This window comes from Antechinus flavipes, chromosome 3 (assembly GCF_016432865.1).
Source record: "Antechinus flavipes isolate AdamAnt ecotype Samford, QLD, Australia chromosome 3, AdamAnt_v2, whole genome shotgun sequence".
Taxonomy (NCBI): domain Eukaryota; kingdom Metazoa; phylum Chordata; class Mammalia; order Dasyuromorphia; family Dasyuridae; genus Antechinus; species Antechinus flavipes.
Genome location: NC_067400.1, coordinates 172,950,816 through 172,973,965, shown reverse-complemented (window position 1 = coordinate 172,973,965; position 23,150 = coordinate 172,950,816). Strand labels below are relative to the sequence as shown.

Here is a 23,150-nt window from a genome sequence, read left to right as displayed (position 1 = left end):
AATATGGATCACAACATAGTATTTTCACCTTTTTGTTGTTGTTTGCTTGCATTTTGTTTTCTTTCTCATTTTTTTTTTCCTTTTTGATCTGATTTTTCTTGTGCAGCGTGACAGTTTTGGAAATATGTATAGAAGAATTACACATGTTTAATATATATTGGATTACTTGCCTTCTAGGGGTGGAGGTGAAGGGAGGGAGAAAAAATTGGAACATAAGGTTTTGCAAGGATGGATGTTGAAAACAATCTATGCAAATGTTTTGAAAATAAAAAGCTTAAAAAAAAGTAAACATTAGACAACAATAGATTTCAATTAACTTGATCATTATTTGGGCCCTGATGGCTCAGATTGAATGTAAATAAACATTGTTTCTGTTTTGGCCAGAAACTCTGAAGTGGCCATTCTTTGCTTTATTTCTTACCTAGTCTTAACCACAGAATGGGCACCTGGAAAAGGCTTTAATCTAAAAAGGCCAAGATCTCCCTCTGTAACTGGCACTATGTCCTGTCATCCGGGTCTATATCTTGCCACTGGACCCAGATGGCTCTAGAGGGGAAAGTAAGGCAGGTGACCTTGCATAGCCCTCCCTCACTTAAATCCAATTCATTTGCAAGTCACAGCATCTACCTTCCCAGTGTCATGGTTCTCTTCAGGAAGGAAGGACAAACAACAACTCCCATCAGAATGTGATCTCTTTTAGTGTAGAGACTGTCTTTGTCCTTTCTTTGTGTCTTCAGCATTTGACACATAGCACTTAATAAATGCCTGCTGACCAACTAATTTCTCAGTATTGTCCTTTGGTGATCTGTGCTCCGGGAAACATAAAGCAGAAGAAACATCCAGGGACTTCAGACGTGATGAAACTAGTGTAAAGTTCTACTGCCAAGTCCCATAGCCACCATTACTATCAGCTGTAGAAAGAGAGAGAAATCCCTTTATCCATAGTCTGAAATCCAAGGGAGAGTACACATAATTCCAAATTTTTTAGTCAATTTTTTTAGTCATGTTTGACTGGGATCCCATTTGGAGGGCTTTTTTGTTTGTTTGCAAAGATACTTCAATGTTTTGCCATTTCTTTCTCCAGCTCATTTACAGATAGGGAAATTAAGACAGAGTTAACTTACTTGCTCAGAGTCACCCAGCTATTAAGTGTCTGAAGCTAGATTTGAACTCAGGAAGTTGTCTTCCTGACTCCAGGCTCAATACTCTATCCACAGTGATACCTACCTACCCCATTTACAGAATAAATGGAAAGTAATATAAAAGAAAGACATTTGTGGGATGAGAACTGGAAAAGTCCTCTTGAAAAAGGATTTGTATTATCTTTTTTATCTAGGAGATTTTTGTTTGCTAGTTATATTAATAATCATAATTATCTTATTAAAACAATATCTGGTATTTATATTGTTATGCCACAGTTCTCTTTAACTGTCCTGACTCAGTTTCCTTGTACAAGTTTCCCTTGTCTCAGTCTCCCTAATTACTCCCCTAAGCTGTAAATCTCCCTCGGGTCCATGAAGGCTGAGGACCAATTAGTCTAAGGTTATAAATTGTTAGCCCAAACAAGATAAACAAGAGAGTAGACTTCCTGATTATCTTCTGTCCTTGAGAATTTACAACATCCCTCTAAAATATTCCAAGATATTTCACTAACATCTTTATCTCTGGGTATTCAGACATCCTGTCTCTGGGTTCCTTTTTGATTCATAGTCTTTTCCAACTGGGCTTTCCCGCTCTTTCCTACTCTCTTCTTTGTCTCTAAAAGGTATATAAAGGTTAGAGATTCTCCATTCATTGCTGGAGAATGGCGGCTGGCTGTGGATGCTGGACGCTGGATTCTTTGAGATGATAGTCTCCTCCAGACCTGGGACCAATATGAATTCCTTGGTCCCAGTATATCTTTATCTCTGTCTGACTGGATAATTTGAGACGAGAGTCCTGTCCAGTCAATCTTACTCTCCCATTAATAAAATATTAAAAACTCTCTAATCTCTCCTGCCTCAGTTTCTCTGGCATTACAATATAATTCTTTAAGATTTGCAAAATGCTTAACAAATGTTGTCACATTTAATCCTCACAACAATATGGAGAGTTACAGGCTATTGTTATCCTCATATTACAGATGAAGGATCTAAAGCAGATAGGGATCAAGGGACTTGCCCAGGATCACACAGGTAATAGATGTCAGAGGTTGAATTTGAACTCAGGTATTCTTGACTCTAGGTCTAGTATTCTATTCACTGTACTGTGCGGCTGCTTAGTATTATTAATAATAACAATCTTAATTACTATCACTGTTATTTTGTTTATCTAGTATTTTTTAAAGATTCAGATAGAAAAGATCATAAGACAAATTATTCTGCTATTTTATTTTAAATTTAATATTTTATAAAATAACAGGGCAAAATGAGTGCTTTTTGTAACTAAATAAGCATATTGGGATTTAAGTTTGTCTTTTACATTCTCACTAAAACCACATGTAGGACAATTCCAACAACAGAGAGATGACAAAAGTGAACATACCTTGTCACATTCCTTCCTCATCTAATTTATTTTCCTAGGTCTCTATATTTTGAAAGTTTTTTTATTTCATGTAGTTTGGAGATTACTAATTTCAAGAGCCATTTAAAATATTCTTTTTCAATGTTATTTCCAAGAAGTCTAAAGCAATATTTTTCTGAAATGATGCTCCAATTACATTATAATTTATTTCTTGAATTCTTAAGGGTATTTTGGGATTTGCACTTATAGTATTAGGATCTGTCATATGATTGTTTCTAAATATGAAAGTTCTAATGAACTCCTGGTGTAGAATTCTTTTATAAAAAAAATTTATTTTGTTCTGAACTCAAATGAGCATTTTCATAATATATTCAGATTAGGGAAAAAAAAGATAGTTGCACATGAAATTGCAAATCTATTATGTACAACTTGCTATTCTTTTTAAATGTATGCCATTACCATGTGGACATTCTTAAAGTCTCTCTTAAGATCTTTAAAATTGATTGTATGACATGACAGACACTGGCACAGGACTGTGCAGCATGGCATGTCCTCATCAGAGAAGGTATTGTGCTCCATGAGCAAGCACAGTTGAATTAGCTCAGAAGTAATGTAAGATATACAAAGTTAAAGAATCCACCCCAATATTCATAGAAATTGTGTGTGTCTGACCTGTGACAGAACATTCTGAGCTTGTATTGGCCTGATCAACCACAGGCGGACACACTAACTTGCAGTTATTAATGATATCATTTTGGTTCACTGTAAGAATGAAGGACAACAACCAACCAACTTTCCTTTTTTTCTTTCCTTTTCTTTCCCCAGAGATGGTTACCATTATACACAAATATGTACACACATACATATAGGTTTGTGTGTGTGTGTGTGTGTATGTAAATATATAATGTGTATGTAGATATATGTGAGGATATAAACCAGTCTACATACTTCTATTTATCAGTCCTTTCTCTGAGTGTAGACAGTATCTTCCTTAGAGGTTCTTTTAAATTAATTTTTGTATTTATAATAGTCAAAAAGACTTAGTCTCTCAAAGTTATTTTTAAAAATATTATTGCTGCTACAATGTTTTCTTGGTTCTGCTCATTTTACCATTTCACCAAGAAAGGATGTGAAGGTGAGAAAGGAAAGTATTCCATTCAAGGGGGCAGCCCATTTAAACTCACAGCTAATAAAAAGACCAAAGAGGGAGTGTCATGTACAAGGAATATGGAATAGGGCGATATAGCTGGATCATAGATTATGTAAAGTGGAAAAAGTTTAAAGACTAGAAAGGTAAGAGGGGATCATATAATCAAAGACTTCAAAAGCCAAGCAGGACATTTTATACTTTAGAATCAATAGATCATAATAAAGAGACACTAGAGAATAGTGAATAGGAAGGAGACCTAGTTAGACTTTCATTTTAGGAAAATCACTTTCATAGTTAAGTGGAGGATGAATTGGAGTGAGGAGAAACTTGAGCCTGAGAGACTAAATAAAAGTCTATGGTATTATTCCAGATGAGAGGTAATGAAGTTTTGACAACAGATTAACTACATAGGGTGATTACGAATGAGAAGTTGAATGATACTCACTTTATGAGCCTAGGTGATTGAGATGATGGTCATGCCCTCAATAAAAATAAAAATTAAAAAATAGGAAGAATGGAGAGGAAAAGATAATGGGTTATATTTTACACATGCTGAATTTGAAATGCCTACATAGCATCCTGATGGATGTTCAATGATTATGGAGGCCTGGAGCTCAGGAGGGAAATTAGAAGTGGTTATAGAGATTTGGGAATCATCATAGAGAAGATAATTGAACATTAGGAGCTAATAAGATTACCAAGATAAACAGATGAAATGGAAAAAAAGAATAGGACCCCAGAAGACTGTGTATCATTGAATGGACATTGTCTCAGACAAATTGAGGCCTAGGAAAGATTTTAACTTAGAAAGTCCAAGTCATCCACTGCATCCCAGGCCATCACCAGTCATTTGGACTTTTGTCTTATCAATGGATTTGATGACTCTGGAAGAGAGAGTGAGGTTGATGATTTTGTGCAACTCTACCTCACTTAAATCCAATTCACACATTAGTCAAGATATCATTGTGATATCATTGGAACTCTTCAAAAGTGAAAGGAAAAAATAAATTAAAAATTTAAATTAAGAAAAAACAATTTTAAGAGGAACTGAGGAAAATCTAGCTAGCAAGGAAGCAGGATTAAAGAATAATGAAGGGTTTAAAGAGAAGGAGAAAAGTAGAAACTGTTTTGGAATCCAATTCTCTTTCTGAAAGCAAGCAACTATACCTTCTGTAACATTCCTCAGTCCCTGTTAACACCATTTTTGTGATTTTATGATTTATGATTAACTTAAAAGAGGGGGTGGTTAATAAGAGAAAGAGTATAAAACCTTGCTATATGCCAGACACTGTAAGTACTTTACAAATATTTTCTCATTTGCTCCTCACAACACTTCAATGAAGCAAATGCTATTATTATCTCTCTTTTACAGGGGAAGGAAACTGAGGCAGACAGAGATTAAATGACTTGCCCAGAGTCACACAGCTTGCAGAAATGTTAAGGCTGTATTTGAGCCCAGGAATTATTGATTCCAGGTCCAGTGCTTCATCTACTGTACTATCTCACCACCTTATTGAGAACTGAGGCCAGAGAAAACTCAATATCTGGGGTTTGGGAAGAGAGAACTTGCAAGCTTATTTTCATTTTATTGTTGCTATTCAATCATTTTCAGTTATGTTTGTTGGTTCATAACCCTATTTGGGATTTTTTTTTGACAGGAATATTGGAGGGGTTTTTTTTTGTTTGTTTTGTTTTTTTACCATTTCTTTTCTCAGCTCATTTTACAGATGAGGAAACTGAGGCAAACACGGTTCAATGATATTAGCTAACTGCTTTTTAATAATGATTTAATGTGTCAAACTAGCATGTATTCAATAGAATACAATAGATGAACTCAGACTAAAAGTTTAAACCCAAACTGACATCAAATAGCTCCTTAAACCTGTCAAGAGACAAAGGTAAGAGTGGCATCTGTAGGGCCCCATACCGCCCAAAAATTTAAGAATGGAAAACTTTAATGAAACTGGAAAGGAGCTTAGGGACTTTAAGGAGTCTCACAACTATCTCTGGATATAGGATCTTCTTAATGAACTGCACTTTTCTTGCAGCAAGCTCATAAACTCAGAATTACTATCAACAACCCAAAGAGCTTCCAACAGAAAAATATCTATAATGGGCTCCAAGTTTTTTCATCCAACTTCAAAGAGTCTGGAATATAGTGTCATAAGGAAACATCATCATTAATTGGGTCTCAAGCTCCAACAAGAAAATTCACATTCTTATCAAAACCATCTGTGGGCTAGATAAGAGTCAGTTCTCTCAAGGATAAAAGATCACAGGCAAATTCACATAGAACTCAGAAAGATCTTGGGGTCTTGTAGAAGACTCTACTTCCATCTACAATTGTTATTCCAACCTGACATCCGAGGGTTTTTTAAGATAGCTACATGACTCAGTAAGTAGAATGCTGGACATTAGGTCAATCATTTAAACTCTCCCTATCTCAGTTTCTACATATGTAAAAAGAGATTTTTTATTCAATAGTATCTAAAGTTCCTTCAAGACTTAAATCTATGGTACTATTAGCCCTCTGTCTACAATTCCTTATCCCTAATCTATGACCCTCTAGAATACTAAATTTCTTTGTATTTCATTTCATCAAGCATCTTTGGCTTTATTTTAGGAAGCAGAAAAAGAAGGTTTTAAGCAAAAGGGAAATGAAAAAGATTTACAAAAATCATTTTAAAATGTTTTCTCCATCTAAGAAAATGGAATCATTATATCTGGACCTTAACATCACAGCAATAGATGTGCTTAGAAAGAGAAGGTAAAAATGACACCAGAGAAAACAAAGATGGGGAAAACAGCTGGATTATTCCCAATATAGAGAAAGGAGATCCATAAGGATCCATAAAGATCCAAAAGGAAACAATTGTGAGGGTGTTAAAGGATCAATACTACAAGTAATCTGAAAAAAGGGAAGGTTTGTATATTGGGAGGTGGCAGATTCTGAGAAGATGGCAGAGTAGAAAAGGAAGGACAGTGTGAGGAGTCAGAGATCTGAATCCAGGAAAATTGAGGGATCTTCAGCCAATAAGGAATGCCAGGTCCAGATGTATTGTTGAGATGAGCCCTGTGTAAGAAGGAATTAGCACACCCTGTGAGTGCAGAAGCAGTAGGACAGGGATGTTGCTGGCTGAAGGGCACTTCCAGGTAGACCAAGATTTGTCTTCAGAGGAGGTCACTGAGGGGGAAAAAGCCTTTCTTAGTTAAATGGTTGCCTTCCCCAAAAGAATTTATAGAAAAACTCAAAAAAAAAAAAAAGACAGATTGAGGAAAAACTTTTTTAAAAAAGAAGAAAATAAAAAGGAGAAGAAAAATAAGAATATTATGAAAAGACAGTCAACCAATTAAAAAAGAGATATAGAGTCTTAAAAGAAAAAAATGAAGGGTATTAATAGGAAAAAAGCAGGCTTTTATAAGTGATGGCCAACAATAGACAATATCTTTTCTCTTACAATTAACTAAAAGATGAAAAGAATAAAAGTTCCCTTTGTGCTTATTATTTGTTGATCTTTAAAAAAAAAAAAAAAAAAGCATTTGATTCCTTTAAATCAAATGCTTCCTTCCAGGTACTTTTGCAATATGTATCTCCCATTAAGGTACCAAAATAATTCAAAATTTTTTGGAAACTTTAATTGCGGAAATAATTCTGTTCAATGACCCTCTCTGATAATGAATATCAATTAAGTCATTAAATAAAGTGATTTATACTCACAAAAGATAGACATCACTGTGATAAAGTAGATTCAATGTAGTAGCCACATTAAAGAGGAAGATTTTCAGATATTCTTATTTGTGAATGAAATTGAGACATGAAATTTGTTCTGCTTAGTACCAGAGGCCAGATGAGAATCAATGGTTGGAAGCTGCAAAGAGACAATTTTAGTTTTGACATAATGAAAAACTTTCTTACAAAAAGATCTCTCTACAAACAACAATACTGGTTGCTTTGGGAGATGAGTTGTCTTGACCACATGTATTCCTGATTTTTCACTTACGTATATGTATTTTATTTACATGTCCACTCTTAGCATGTATGCTTTTCCATCCCCTTCTGTGTCTATGTGTACTATTAGCTACATGGTTGATAACTTGTCAGGTATGTGGTAGAGGAAAAATTTTAAGCTATTCATTGAACTAAATGGTCTCTGAAGTTTCTTCCAAATTTGAAAAACTGCGAATTAAGCAGCCCCACACTTTCCCTGTCAAAAAATGTCTTACAGTAGGTCCTGTTTGCTTCTTTCTGTTTCTGTCTCTCTTTGTATATCTCTCTCTCTCTCTCTCTCTCTCTCTCTCTCTCTCTCTCTCTCTCTCTTTTCCTCCTTTCCTCAATTTCACTTTTGCTCATGACACATATCCACTAGTCTTCTGGAAGATGTAATTCCTTTTGCCTCCCCGCAAACCACCATCTCCCCAAAAAACCCTCACAAACCATATAATTTATGCTCAGTTATGCCTCTTTAAATAGGAATTTTCATTTTTTGTGATATTCTTCAGTATTCATCCAATCTCTTAACTATTCTTCAAGAAGGTAATCATGAGATGCAGCTGTGATGTTTCTCAATTAGCTACATATCTTTACCTTCTTTTATTTCTTAATCCTGAACCATATTTTTCATAGTTTTCACTATCCTTTCCTGTGCTCATCCTCATATTGAAATCACCAAGTATCAAAGTATATGTTATCTTAATTTCAAGGATCTTTTGATAGAATAGCTTTTCTTAATCCTTTACAGTAGATGTTGATGGATAAGGTGCAATTATCTTCATGGTGGTCTGCCTTCTTATTTTCATTATAAGCACTGAAATGCTGTTTTATTTTTGCCCTTAGGCACACTATGATAGCATCTCTTCCAGCTCCTTTATTTGAATCTCTGAATATGACCCATGAACCACCTTTTCATTGAGCTCCAATTTCTTTATATCTCCTGGTATAATCTGCAACAAGATTGTCAATATATATGCTAGAATAAGAGTCCAAAAGCTCATTTAGAGGCCTTGTGACTGTATATCCTTGTTTTTCAAGAAAAAAGTCAGGAGACTCTGGATGTGGCAAGAACTGGATAATATTGCCAAAAAAAAAAAAAAAAAAAGAAGAAGGTGATAATATCCTAATGGACCTAAAAATGACTGTTGCTGGTATAGAAATCATTTCCAAAACAATTATATGTAGTCAAATGATCAATTTGCATGAGGAAAGATCAAAATCAACATTGTTACCAAAAATAAATACCAATGAGAAATATATAAAGACAAGCAATTAATACAATTCCAACCTGTCCTATTTTTTTTTTTAATGGGAAATGGATGAAAGAACAGATATCTGCACAGACCAATACCATTCTTAAAGAAGCTTAACTGATATAAACACTTTCCCACAAAGAGACCAAAAGAGACTAAAAACTTCAATAAAGCTTTGATGAAATATTTAATCTTCTTGCCAAGTAAGAGATAAGGCAGCCAAGAACACCCTAACATGGCAGGAGAGCTGCCGCATTTGACTCTAGCATAGAGTCCCTAAAGAATACCATGAGGAAGTAGAGATGATACTAAATAAACAAATATAGGAAAAGCAGCTGGAGTAGACCAAGTACTTTATTGTTGCTGAGTTTCAGTCATATCCAATTCTTCATGACCCCATTTGGGGTTTTCTTGGCAAAGATACTAGAATGGTTTGCACTTTCCTTCTCCAGCTCATTTTACACATGAGGAAACTGAAACAAAGTTAAGTGGCTTGCCCAGAGTTACCCAGCTAGTAAATGTCTGAGATTAGATTTGAACTCAGGAAGATGAGATTTCCTGACTACAGATTCTTGTCTACCTACCTGTCCCTATGATCAACACAGAAACCAAATCAAAGTTTTTTGTCAGCCCCCAAATCATTCTCACTGCTTTCTCAGGGACTCAGTACCTCCCAATTAGTTTCTTTTTACAAGGGCACTTTAACATAAATGTTGGCACTTCCTCATTCTGATCTTTCAATTCTCTGATTGCATTTTAAAACCATGTGGAGTATAATTGGCTAAAACTTGGAATTTGGAATCAAGAAGACGCAGCTTCATATCTCACCTGAGTCATTATGTGACCCTGAGCAAGTTCCTTAATCCCTCTGTGTCTTATCTATTTGTTTCCTTATTTAAAAATGAGCCAGGGAGGCAGGGGAAGAGGGTCATAGTAAATGTTCTCTAAGATCCCTTTCCTTTCTATATCTATTATACTCAATTACTGTTCCTTTACTCCATCCCAGCCACATACAAAAACAGTCATGCCCTTTATTTCATAGTTACCAAGATATTCTACTTTCACAATCAAGGAATTTTAAATCTTCCCTCAGACTATATAATCTCTTATTCTTCAATCTCTCTTTCTGCTTCATTCCTCCTAAATCCATTGTCTTCTTCACAGTTACCTCCAACATCTTTACTCCTCAATTAATTCCCAGACTATTTCTTTTGTGGTTTAAATTTCCTTTTCCCTAGACACTTATTAAAGACCTTAGCCTAAAATGGCCAAGGTCTTCTACTGTATCCAGGGCCATCTCCAGTTGTTCTGATCTGTATCTTGCCACTGGACCCAGATGGCTCCAGAAGAAAAACTTAGTCTAGTGAACAGCCTGTATTTAACCAGTTCAATATGATAGTGGCCTCTACTTGCAAATCCCTTGTTTCTTTGTCTTCTTGTTGCTGGTACATTGCCAAACCCAAATCTGGAATTACTCCCACCCCAGCTTCCTTAGTTCTATTCCTATGCTGGAGACTGTCATGAACCTGTACAGATTAAATTCGCTAAAAATATATGTTTTCTAATCTCAATGGAGTCTTCATGGCAATAGATCAATTCTTTTACTCCTTCTTCATTGATTCTCTATAATACTTACCACAGAAGCAGTTTTAGATTTCTCCAATCCTCCCACATCACCCTCTCCTCACTTTTTCTTAGTCAAGGATCTTGCTTCATACTTTAATGAAAAAATACATACCATTAGTAGAGTGCTCCATTTCTTTTCTTTTGTACATTGAAAAAATCCATCACACCATTCCTTCCTCCTTCATTCATCTCTGATGAAGAAAGGTTCCGTCTCCTCACCAAAACCAACTTCATCATATGAATCTTTGATCTCACTCCCTCTCATCTTCTCCAACAGATTACTCCCCACAATAATCTCTTTGTCTCAATTACATCCTTCTCTTCTAATTAGAAACATGCTCAGACCCCTCCTATTATTATAAAATCATCATTTTTCTCCTACTTGAGAGTATTGAGAGAATACTCTCCAGCTATTCTCCTATATCTCTCTTTCCTTTTACCAAATTCCTAGAAAAACATTATCAACTCCAATTACTTCTGCTTCCTCTAATCTCACTTACCTTTGCAATCTAATCTAATTACTTAACTATCCAAAGTTATTAGCTACTGTAATGGGCTGAGGCTTGAGTTGATGCACTGAGGTCCCAAGCACATGAGGCTAAATAGTAATTGGATCATACTCTATTAACATATAAGCTTGGAGAAAGAATGGCCCCGCCCACTCTTTGTGCAAGTCCTGATGTGTTGTATAGGAAATGACAATTTTGGTGGGTGGAGGCAGGGGAGTGGAAAAGGAAGGGGAAGGAGAGACTTTTGGGATTGCCTTGCCACGGTTTGCTCAGCTCACATCTCTCTCTCTTAGCTGGCTTCCTGTCGCAACTGTCCATATTGCTATTGCAACCTTTCTTGCCTATATTTGCTATCGCAATCTTTATTCACCTCTTCACTTCAATAAATATTGAAGATTTTTCCCTTAACCTGAATTCCTGACTCCGGCTGATTTTAAATATGCGGTCATTACAAGCTACCTCAATGGCTAAAGTGATAATCTTTTCTCAATCCTTATATCCTTCTTGACCTCTTTGGAGCATTTAATATTGACCACCCTCTTCTCCTGCATATGCTTTTCTCTCTTTTTTTCTTAAATAATATTGTTTTCTTTATTCTCCCTATTTGACCATGCCTTCTCTGTTTTCTTTTCTTCATTTCCTCTGGATCCTCATCCAAATCCTACTCCCCAACCATAAGTATGCCCCCAAAGTTCTATTCTAGGCATTCTTCTCTATAATCTCTCTCAGTGACCTCATCATAGATTTAGAAATCTAAGGGACCATGATAAATGTTTAAAAGCAGATTCTCAAAAAAAAATGAAAAGAAAAGAAATGTGCAAATAGTACTTTTAACTTTAACCTGAATTATTAGCATTTCCTACAATCCCTATAAGTCTAGAGAATCAAAACCAACAAGAAAATAAATCAAATCTTTATTTATAGTGTTTGCCAAAGTAAACATTGTCACACTGAAAATATAGCTCTCATGCACCTGTTTGAGTTAACTTGATGACATCTCTGGATCTAAGGAAGGTCTTCAGAACAATGGGTGGATTTCCTTTAAATGATTAAGAAAAGATGATGGACAAGAGTCACACACGATGAAAAGGTATTGATAGATTGGGATCAGAGTAAGTGGCCACATCGATAATATGACAGATTCATATTGAAATACAGTAGTCAATATAGTCATTTTGATAAAAACTTCTAGACTTGGAACTTTACAAGTATAACCTTTAAAAGCTAAGGATCAGCTCTACAGTATAAGAATACTTCAGAATGGGATTTTTGTGGATGTTTTTTCTTAGATTCACGTTTTCATACCAAGTGTGAACATTCATGTGACAGAAAATTAGATTTTGTCAATCATTATGACACCAGGACATACAATTGTCAATCAAGAGTAATGTAACTAATGTCTAGGAGTATGACACCAATCAGGGCACTTTGTCAATCAAGCTTTTATTGAAAGTTATTATTTTATTGTTGTTGTTCAGTCATGGTCCCTATAGACCATATCAAATTAATCCTTGGCTTTGGGTTTTCTTGGAAAAAAATGCTGGAATAATTTGTCATTTCCTTCTCCAGTAGATTAAGACAAACATGTTAAGTGACTTGTCCAGGGTCATATATATAATATCTGAGTACAATTTGAATTGAGATCTTCCTAACTCCAGTTCCAGAGCTCTATCCACTGAGTCATCTAGCTGTCTGGTCATTATTTTAGTAAATTGTTGGGTTAAACAAAAGGATATTAAATGTGAGCAACAATATTTTAGAAGCTACAACCATCTCAGTTCTCCTTTCCACTTGAATAACAAAATTTTATTTCAGTAGTCCCTGTTAGAGGGAACATAAATAGGAAGTTCTAGTACTTAATGCAAATCTCCATTTCTGACACACAGGTGTAGTTTAGCCATTCACTACAGTCACTTCTGGCTAGGAGTCACTTAAATGCCAATAGAAACATCTACCCAAATAAAGGCTCTCCATATACAAGAATTTGCTCTCCCCATGACAACTTCCATGGACGCACCAGGATCTGGCTAATCTTTGCTAGCCATTATAGGTACAAGAAAGACCTTTGATTCCAAGATAAAAATTGTACCAAGTTTCAACAAATGTCTCCCTGTTCCATATTACCCAATTTCTCTGAGCTTCATCTTAAAACATTAACTCTCCATGAGATCCATGAGTTTTCCCACAATACTACAAATTTGAAGCTAGACTGTTAGAACTTACCTAGTCCAAATTTCTTATTTTATAGAAGGAGAAATGAAAATCCAGAGGAATTTTTTTTTTTAATTTACTCAGGGTCAGCTAAATAATAGGATTTAAATTTTGGTCTTCTAATGCCAAGTCCAGTATCTTTTCCATTATCTTTTCCATAAATGAGAGCATTTACCCTTGAAAACAATCATTTTTGAACTTAACATTTCTCTTCCCTAACCAAATTATCACTTTTTGCAGATGATATGATGGTATATTTAGAGAACCCTAGAGAAAAAAACTAAAAAACTACTAGAAACAATCCTCAGTTGCAGATTGTTTCTAGTAGTTTTTTAGTTCATTATATATATAATGTAAAACACTTTCCACATAAATAAAGTCACATCTAAACAATTGGAAAAATATCAAATGTTGTTGGGTATACTAAGCAAAAATAATAAAGATGACGATACTACCTAAATTAATCTACTTATTTAGTGCTATACCAATCAAACTTCCAAGAAATTATTTTACAGATCTAGGAAAAAAATAATAACAAAGTTCATCTGGAAGAACAAAAGGTCAAGAATTTCAAGGGAATTAATGAAAAAAATGTAAATGAAGATGGCCCAGCTGTACCAGATCTAAAACTATATTATAAAGCAATGGTCATCAAAACTATTTGGTACTGGCTAAGAAATAGAGTAGTCCATCAGTGGAATAGGTTAGGCTCACAGAACAAAATAGTCTACAGTAATCTAGTGTTTGACAAACCCAAAGACCCTAGCTTTTGGGATAAGAAATCGCTATTTGACAAAAACTGCTGGGAAAATTGGAAACTAATATGGCAAAAACTAGGCATTGACCTACACCTAACACTGTATATACCAAGATAAGATCAAAATGGGTTCATGATCTAGACATAAAGAGTGATATTATAAGCAAGTTAGAAGAATATAGGATAATAATCTCAGATCTGTGGAGGAGGAAAGAATTTGTGACCAAAGAAGAATTGGAGATCATTATTGATCACAAAATTGATAATTTTGATTATATTAAGTTAAAAAGTTTTTTACAAACAAAACTAATGCAGACAAGATTAGAAGGAAAGCAAAAAACATTTTTATATTCAAGGGTTGTGGTAAAGGTCTCATTTTAAATATATATAGAAAATTGACTCAAATTTGTAAAAATTCAAGCCATTCTCCAATTGATAAATGGTCAAAGGATATGACAGATAATTTTCAAATGATGAAATTGAAACTATTTCTACTCATATGAAAGGGTGTTCCAAATCACAATTGATCAGAGAAATGCAAATTAAGACAACTCTGAGATCCCACCACACACCTGTCATATTGGCTAAGATGACAGGAAAAGATAGTGACGAATGTTGGAGGGGGTGTGGGAAAACTGGGACACTGATATTTGTTAGTGAACGGATCCAACCATTCTGGAGAGCAATTTGGAGTTATGCCCAACGAGTTATCAAACTGTGCATACTCTGATCCAGCAGTGTTTCTACTGAGATTATATCCCAAAAAGATCTTAAAGGAAGGAAAGGGACCCACATGTGCAAAAATGGTTGTGGTAGCCCTTTGTGTAATGGCAAGAAATTGGAAACTGAGTGAATGCCCATCAGTTGGAGAATGGCTGAATAAATTATGGTATATGAATGTTATGGAATATTATTATTCTTTAAGAAACAGTCAACAAGATAATTTCAGAGAGGACTGGAGAGACCTTCATGAACTGATGCTAAGTGGAATGAGCAGAATTAGGATATCATTGTACATGACAACAAAATTATATGAAGATTGATTCTTTTTTTTTTTTGTGATGATTGATTCTAATGGATGTGGCTCTCTTCAATAATGAGATGATTCAGACCAGTAACGATGATCTTGTGATGAACAGAGTCATGAACATCCACAGAGAACTGTGGGAACTGAGTGTGGTTCATAACATAGCATTTTCACTCTTTTTGTTGTTGTTTGCTTGGATTTTATTTTCTTTCTCATTTTTTCCTATTTGATTTGATTTTCTTGTGCAGAAAGATAATTATATAAATATGTGTGGATATATTGGATTTAATATATATTTCTCAACCATGTTTAACATATATTGGATTACTTTCCATCTAGGGGAGGGGTGAGGGAAAAGGGGGAAATTCATCAGATTTTTCAAATGTTAATGTTGAAAAATTATCCATGCAAATGTTTTGAAAATAAAATCTTTAATTTAAAAAAAATACTAAAAAAAAATTTCTCTTCCCTAGACCTTTCTGGGAGATTCAGTTCATGGTAAAGAAATAGTAAAGTCATAGATCTTTACCTGAACTTGGTTTCCTTTTCATTGTTGCTTATAAGTTAAAAGCACACTTGATTATTCAACTGATTGCTACCTTGTTTTCTCTTCGAAGAAGGCTTATACTGTGTAAAGGTAAAGATTGTGAAAATAAGCATGAAGATAGTTCTATCCCAAGCATCATTTAAAAGTTATCACCAGACAAGCATACAAAAAGATAAAAGCCCTTCTTTTCTGGGGAGCCAGTTATTTTGTAATTAACAAAAGAACATGGCACTCTCTCTGAAATGTTTTCATTCATGTCTAAAATTTAGTGTAGAAAGAAAGAACTGAAATCACTTGCATAGGATAAAAGCTAAAGCAAATAAAATATATCCAATTGGAATTATATTGGTTCCCAATAGGTCTGAAGGTCTTTAAATAGCAGAGTAATTCATCTGCCTTTGCCAAGAATAGATCATTGACCTGGGGATTCAATCAAGTACATGAGGAGCTCTTGTGTCTTTATAAAAAAACTAAGAACTGACTTTCATATCAGGAAACAATTCTTTGGCAGGAGTGAGGCGAGATTCCAGGTGGATTTACTCTTCTATCCAAATTAATTGTACATTTCAAAGACTGATCAGATTGTGAAAATTTGATAAAGGATATTTTAAAAGTTCACATGATTTTTAAGGCTCATAAGTTATCCTCTTACTATTTAATTATTAATCACAAAGCTCCAGTTGAATTTCATCCAAATTACCCATAACTATGAAATAAATTCCCTGTGCAACTTCCTTTTCTAGAAAACTCAGTCTTCCCACATCATGTTGATCAAAACCATCACTACATTCCTGGGCTGGTAAAATACTCCCTTAAAAAGAAGTTTGCCTAGAACAGCTGCTGGGCTTGTCCATGGCCAGATTAAAGCAGATTAAAGAGGATTGTTCATTTAGATTGCAACCTTGAATCATTGTTTTGCCTTTTACTCTTAGTAACCCTATAGAGAAATTGAAGTAAAAACATTCCATCTTCAGAACAATCCTTTGATATAAATATTTTTTCTTATCACACAGTTTTATGTATATGAGGTAGAATTTGAACTCAGGTCTTCCTGATTTCAAATCAGCACTCCATCCACTGCACCAACTAGCTGCTTCATTCCACATAGCCTTTTCCATATACCACTCTATTCATTTCATCCTCAGAAGCACATGGTCTAATAAAACAAATATTAAGCCTTGTTACTCATTTCTTTACATCTCAACATAGACCAGCTCCTCCCCCTAGTTTTCCTCCCTCGAAGTTACACTTAATATTGACTTCAAGGATATTAGAAATCAGACAAGAAGTACCACAGGATTTATAACTGACACGATTTTTCAAATGCTACAATAAAACTAGTTTAACACACTCCTTCTATAGAATTTCAAGCTCTTTATTCTTGCAACCACAGACTCTTAGAACAGGAGAAGGAAGCCATTTAGTTTAGCCTCTTTATTTTATTGATAAGGAAGCCCAGAAACGCTATATGATCCAAGGTTATATGATTAGTTATTGAAGTAGATTAGAACTCATATCTCCTGATTCCTGGATCAGTGCTCAGATCATACACATGACCCTTCCTCAAATTGAATGTCAATGGCTCACACTTGAAGGCAACTGTTAATCTTTCAGTTCACCCTAAAAGAGTTTATTTTATAAATGTTCAGTTGTTTTTTGATTATATCTGACTGTGACTCCATTTAGGATTTTATTGGCAAAGATACTGGAGTGGTTTGCCATTTCCTTTTCCAGCTCATTTTCAGATGAGAAAACTGAGTCAAACAGAGTTTTAAACTGGAGGTCACACAGCTAGTCAATGTCTGTGGCCAGATTTGTGGAAAATGAATCTGACTCCAAGCCATGCACTCTATCCACTGCAGTGCCACCTAGCGGTCTGTTTTGTAAATAGACAACTTTTATTTCCATTGCATATAAATATTTATTAGTGTCTTTTTCCCCACTGGATGGTAGCTTCATGGCTTACACAAGACATTTATTTAGTTTTCAACTTCTGTTTTGTCCACTGAACTTTTACTGTCCCTCAATCATTTTGTTTAATGAAGAGCCCTTTTATGGAAATAAACTTTATATAAATTAGAATTAAATAAGGTTTCTTTGTGCTTTGTGATTTTCTTTATATCAAATGAGCATCAGTTGGAAAGAACTCAGAATCTACCTTCCATCCTCATCCTCTGTAGGTTTCTAACTGGTGTACTTCACAGGGCATCTAGATCTCTGCTATTACTTCTTGCCTCTGAAAAACCCTCTTTTCTTCAGTTGATGTGTACACCCAACCAAGCATTATTAATCCATAGTAGGGAAGCTGATTAAATTCAATTTATCAGAGAAAAGAAAAAGCCTAAAGTGGAAATAGTTAGCAACATGGCAAGACATAATCTGACAAATGAGCAAAACATCAAGATGGCAGAACCTTACCACAAATAATGATATCATAGGTTTCCCTCTTTCCCCATCCCACACCACATACTTTTGATGTATTCAATGTTTGGGATTCAGCACCAAATGATGAAATTGATGTAGGCACAAAATGTTGGGGTTAGGGCACATGAAAAATTTCACAATGACTATTCTCTTTGGGAAAAGGTAGGTTTATGAGAAGAGATTACAAACAAAATGAAGAGTTGTGGTGGACACAGGAGTGGTAAATAGAATTAGGAGAGCATATGGTTAGGAAGCAAAAGGCTTTTAACAATTAACAATGGAAAAAACAAGTTCCCTAGTGGAAATTAACAATTATCCAGGAAAAAGGAAATACCCCCATGAAGTAGGAGTATACTATTGACTCACAGTTTAAATACATAAAAGGATTTCGTCTCCTTAAAAAAAGTTAATTAGCTATGAAAAGGAGAAAGACAGCGTGAGGCATGATGAGGAATGAGAGGGAAAACATGATAGGTATAGGGGAAGGGAGGGGAGAAAGTCATAACAAGGGAGAACACCAAAAAGGATTCAGCCAAGATGGCTTGATATCTTGGATTTCAAGATATCCATGGATATATTTATAAGGGAAATTTAACCTTGGGATTTGACATAACTTGGATTTCTGACTGGGTACAGCAAGGTGGAGCTACCCAAGACCTCCACAGAAAATGGATTATAAGGAAAGTTGAACTGATCCCTCTCAGTACCCTTCCCTGCTTTCAAGGAGTACTTTTTTCAAGTGTTTTTCAGGGAGTTTCAATCAATACTTCAGTCTTTTTCTGCCAACCACACCTAATTACTCAGGACATCTTCACTTTACCAGAGTCTGATCAGGGTACACTGAGTCATGATCCTTTACTATATATTATATTATATAAATAAAGCATATTTCATGTTTGTAAGAAAATAAACCAGGGCCTAAGTACATATTCTTATATAAAAAATATGATCTAGCAGATGTGCTAAGGAGTGGTATTGAAGTGGTATAAAGGTACCAGAAGTGGTAATAAGGAATAGAAATATGAAGTTGATTTAGGAAAGCATAATTATTTGATTCATGACATAAAGAAATTATGTCAGAGAATCCATTACAGATAACCGAGATTTGCTATTTTATTATGTGAATTGCACACAGACAAAATCAACCACAACTAGGCAAAGCAGAATCAGATGATTATACAACTTGCTTTTGGGGGGACATGACTATTAAAATCTCAGGAGAGGTGAGGGAATAGGAGGAGCAGGATCTAGCCAATAAGGGGAGGAACCAGAAAGGAGTTTGGTAGTTCAGAGGGAGGAGGAAAAAATAAAAATGGGATCTAGGGAATGACAAGATTGTGTATTGAGACTGTCTTGGAAAACTGAGTCCTTGTCAAGGCTGTCTCAAATATGCTAATCAAAATAGTCTCAGAGGTTGAAGACAGATTGAATGGATTCTGGCTTCACATCATTCTATGCAAACAGGACAATCTGGAAGAATTGACCTGATTTTATGATTAATAGGAACAGGATGGGCTCATTTTAGCAATTCCTGAGCATAAGCTGGTCTAGTCAGTCCAGAATTCCTATCAGTATGGCCTATTGATTTATTTTGGATCTCAACACTATTCCCCACCTAGTTTCTTGTTCCTATTTTGAGCTCTAAACTGTAACCTTGGCTTAGAGTTTTCTTAGTTTCTTAGTACTTCATTTTTCTTCAGCACAGATGCTAATTTCTAACTCATTTATTCTAAATATATTTCTACATTTGCTTTTCTCTGTAGTTTAAATTACATAGGGCACTAACTCTTCATCTTTGTTGACTGTGTAACTCTGTCAGTGACCCCTTCACAGCTTGGGCCATGAATGAAATGATGAACTCCATCTATTCAGACTCTAAACCTCCTATGCTTTGTATTTTGATATCATTTTAGCTGGTATCCTGAATCTTGACCTTTGCTTTTCCCTTAGGATACAATGTTATGCATGTTATCACTCCCTTTTCCCAAAAATCAACTCCCTCACTATAGTTTTCTAATTTTCATAGTATTCTATCTGTTCTAGATACTGGTCAGCCCTGTGGTTACCTATAGCCTTACTTATCTGATCTTAATCTCCCTAATATGGTAATACATGGGGAATTTTGTTACCTCATTCACTAGAGTATACTAAGTATGATTCATTTTACCATTTCTTGAAAAGTTGTCTATAAACATAATTTTTGAAAATGAGTCATTTTTAGATGCTTGAAAGGCATTTCCCAAGTTTCTCCTTAGAACTGTATAAATGTCCACTATCAGATTCTCATATTAGAGCTTTCAGCAAAATCACTGGCTAAAATGATTATTTTCTACTTTAATATTTTAAAATTTGTTTTAAAAAATGTAAAAGCCTTCTAAGACAGTTCCAAAAGACTCAAAAGGGAAAATGCTATCCATATTCAGAGAAAGAACTATGAAGTTTGAATGCAGATCAAAGCATAATATTTTTACATTTTTATTTTTTTCTTTTTCATGGGTTTTTCCTTTTGTTATGATTCTTCTTTCACAACATGACTAATGTGGAAAGATGTTGAATATGATTGTACATGTATATCATGTACAGATTGCCATCTTGGGAGAAGAGGACAGAGGGAATAAAAATGAAAATCAAAATGTTAAAAAAGTAAACACTGAAAACTAATGAATAAATTTTAATAATATATATAAAAGCACTTCAGAAAGGCATTCAGTAGCTGTGTGACTTTTGACAAAATCACTTAACCCATCTTATTTTTCTTCTTATAAAATGAAAGGGTTGGACCCTGTATATGACATCGTGCTCCTTTAAAAGTATTTAGTAAGTATTTGTTGAGTTGGAGTGACTATAAATGAATGAATTTTTTAAAATATTAAACATCTTCTGTGTTACTTATACAACATCATTAGTCCCTGCCCTCAAGGAGTTTGCATTCTTTTTTTAACTAAATACAAAATTTTTTTAAAAATAGAAAAAGACAGAAAAAGAAAAAACAAAACAAAACATTGTCATGTGCCCAGAAAAACATTAGGGAAGATTCTCCTAGAGATTTCTCCTACTTAATTGTGAGTTCCACTAGGAAAATTGTCTTTTCCATCATTAATTATTTAAAAACCCTTTCCTTGCTGACTATAAGCTTTCCCAATTCCATTTCATATTTATCATTCCTGGTTTCTATTGTGTCTTTTTATTTTGTCTGTAATCTCTTCTCCTAAGTAAACCTATCTTTCCCCTAAGAGAATGGCCATTGTGAATTTTTCATATGAGAGAACCTTAGCATTTGGTGCTGAACCCAACACATCGTTTGGTCCTGAAATTGCTCTCCTAAATCACATCATAACAGCAAATTTCCATTTCAAAAAAGCCTACATACATTGTATTAAAGAGCTTACATTCTAATAGGGAAGACTACACATTTAATGAGGGTGAGAGAAGAATGTTTTGGTCTGGGGTGCCACAAAAATGATTATTGAGACAATATAACAACTAATTGCCTTTTCTAGGGTACTCAACCTTGGAAGGGATACTCACATTGATACCATCACAAATGCTTCAAATGATATATACAAAGAAACAATAAAATAATGTTTTCTAATTCTGCTATTCTTTCCTTCAGTTAATAACCTGGTTTTTTTTTTTTTGTTTGTTTTGTTTTGTTTTGTTTTGTTTTATCTTGGCAGAAGACCAGGTATATATATTTTACCTTGATACCATTCATTAAATGTAAAAATCCTTCCAGTTTGTTTTAACTTATCAGAACAAAGTAAGCAAAGTCAAGAGAGCTACTTACATGACCACAACGATGTAAAGGAAATTACATAGAGGGCATAAGAACTCTCTGATCAGTGCAGTGATCAGAGATGGTAACAAAGTATGCTTCCTGCCTATCAGCAGAGAGGTAGTACATTCCAGGTATGAAATGATACATCCATTGTCAGAGATGGTCAATGTATTCATTTGTTTCACAATTCTTTGTTTTTGGAAGACTGGGAGTGGGAAGGATGGAATGGAAGAAGAGACGGGAGGAAAGAGTCATTAGAAAGTGAAAACAATGTAAAAACAAAACAAAAAAAGCACTAATGAAACCCAAAATCAATCTCTAGTTACCAGCAATTTATTCTCTGATAACACGTACCTTGTCTCTTATTTTTAACTTTTAAAAAATGGCCACTTATGTCTTTCCCCCCTCTGTTTGCTTGAGGAGCTGGCCACAATTACTAATGATACTGTGACCATCATCAGAACTAGGAAGTCCATGAAAAACAGACTTCTTCAACATAAACAGATTATAAATGTTCCTCATCCTTGAAAGGCTACAGAGACTAAGAATGAAATTCAAGAAAAACTGGCCAAGACATACAAGACAACTATAGATGTCATTTTTGCTTTTCTGTTCCATTTTGGGTGTGAAAAAGATTCAGAACCCATTTTGGTGGTGGCAAAACATCAAGCTTTGGCATGATTTATCATTCCCTTGACTATGCAGAGAAAAATGAACTAGAGCACAGAACTGTAAGGCATATCCTGTAAGAGAAGAAAAAGACATCAAGAAAGCAGCAAAAGGAAGGCAAGAAAATAAAGTCATGGGTACTGCAAAGGCAAATATGGGTATTGGCAAAAAGTAAGTTAGAAATTTTATAACAACAAAAATAGATACCATGGCTGATGTTTATCCATGAAATTAATGTGAATTTTTCATGAGAGGATAAATAAACTATGTTTTAAAATTTTCTTTTAATTGCTACCCCTCTATTGTTTCTACCAATCTTCTCTATAATATCTTAATTATAAATGCACCCTGTCTCATCTATAGATATTTACATATGTTAAACTGTACTAGCTCTAGCAGCATTTCAAGCCAACAGTTCTAATGAATATATACAGCAACATCCCTATGATAAAAATTGGATTTATATAAAGCAGCTTGGCTTAAAGTGAAGTATACCTGAATAAAAACTCTTAGACCTCCCTTTAGGAGTAAAAAAGGCATGATCCTTTCATCTCAACAGCTGGAGCCTATAAAGACTGAACAAGCAAGCTTTCTTAATTATCTCTTCCAAATATTCTTGCTAAAACTGAACTGACTCACACACCTACCACACCCCTCACCATGCTAGATTAGACCACACACACTCATTCCTGTAATCACAGACTTC

General features: G+C 34.7%; 1 pseudogene; it reads left to right on the top strand.

Moving 5' to 3' along the window:
- LOC127557091 (40S ribosomal protein S24-like) overlaps window positions 1–22,619 on the top strand; it is a 99,168-nt pseudogene extending 76,549 nt beyond the window's left edge.
- Window positions 22,620–23,150: the final 531 nt, after the last annotated feature.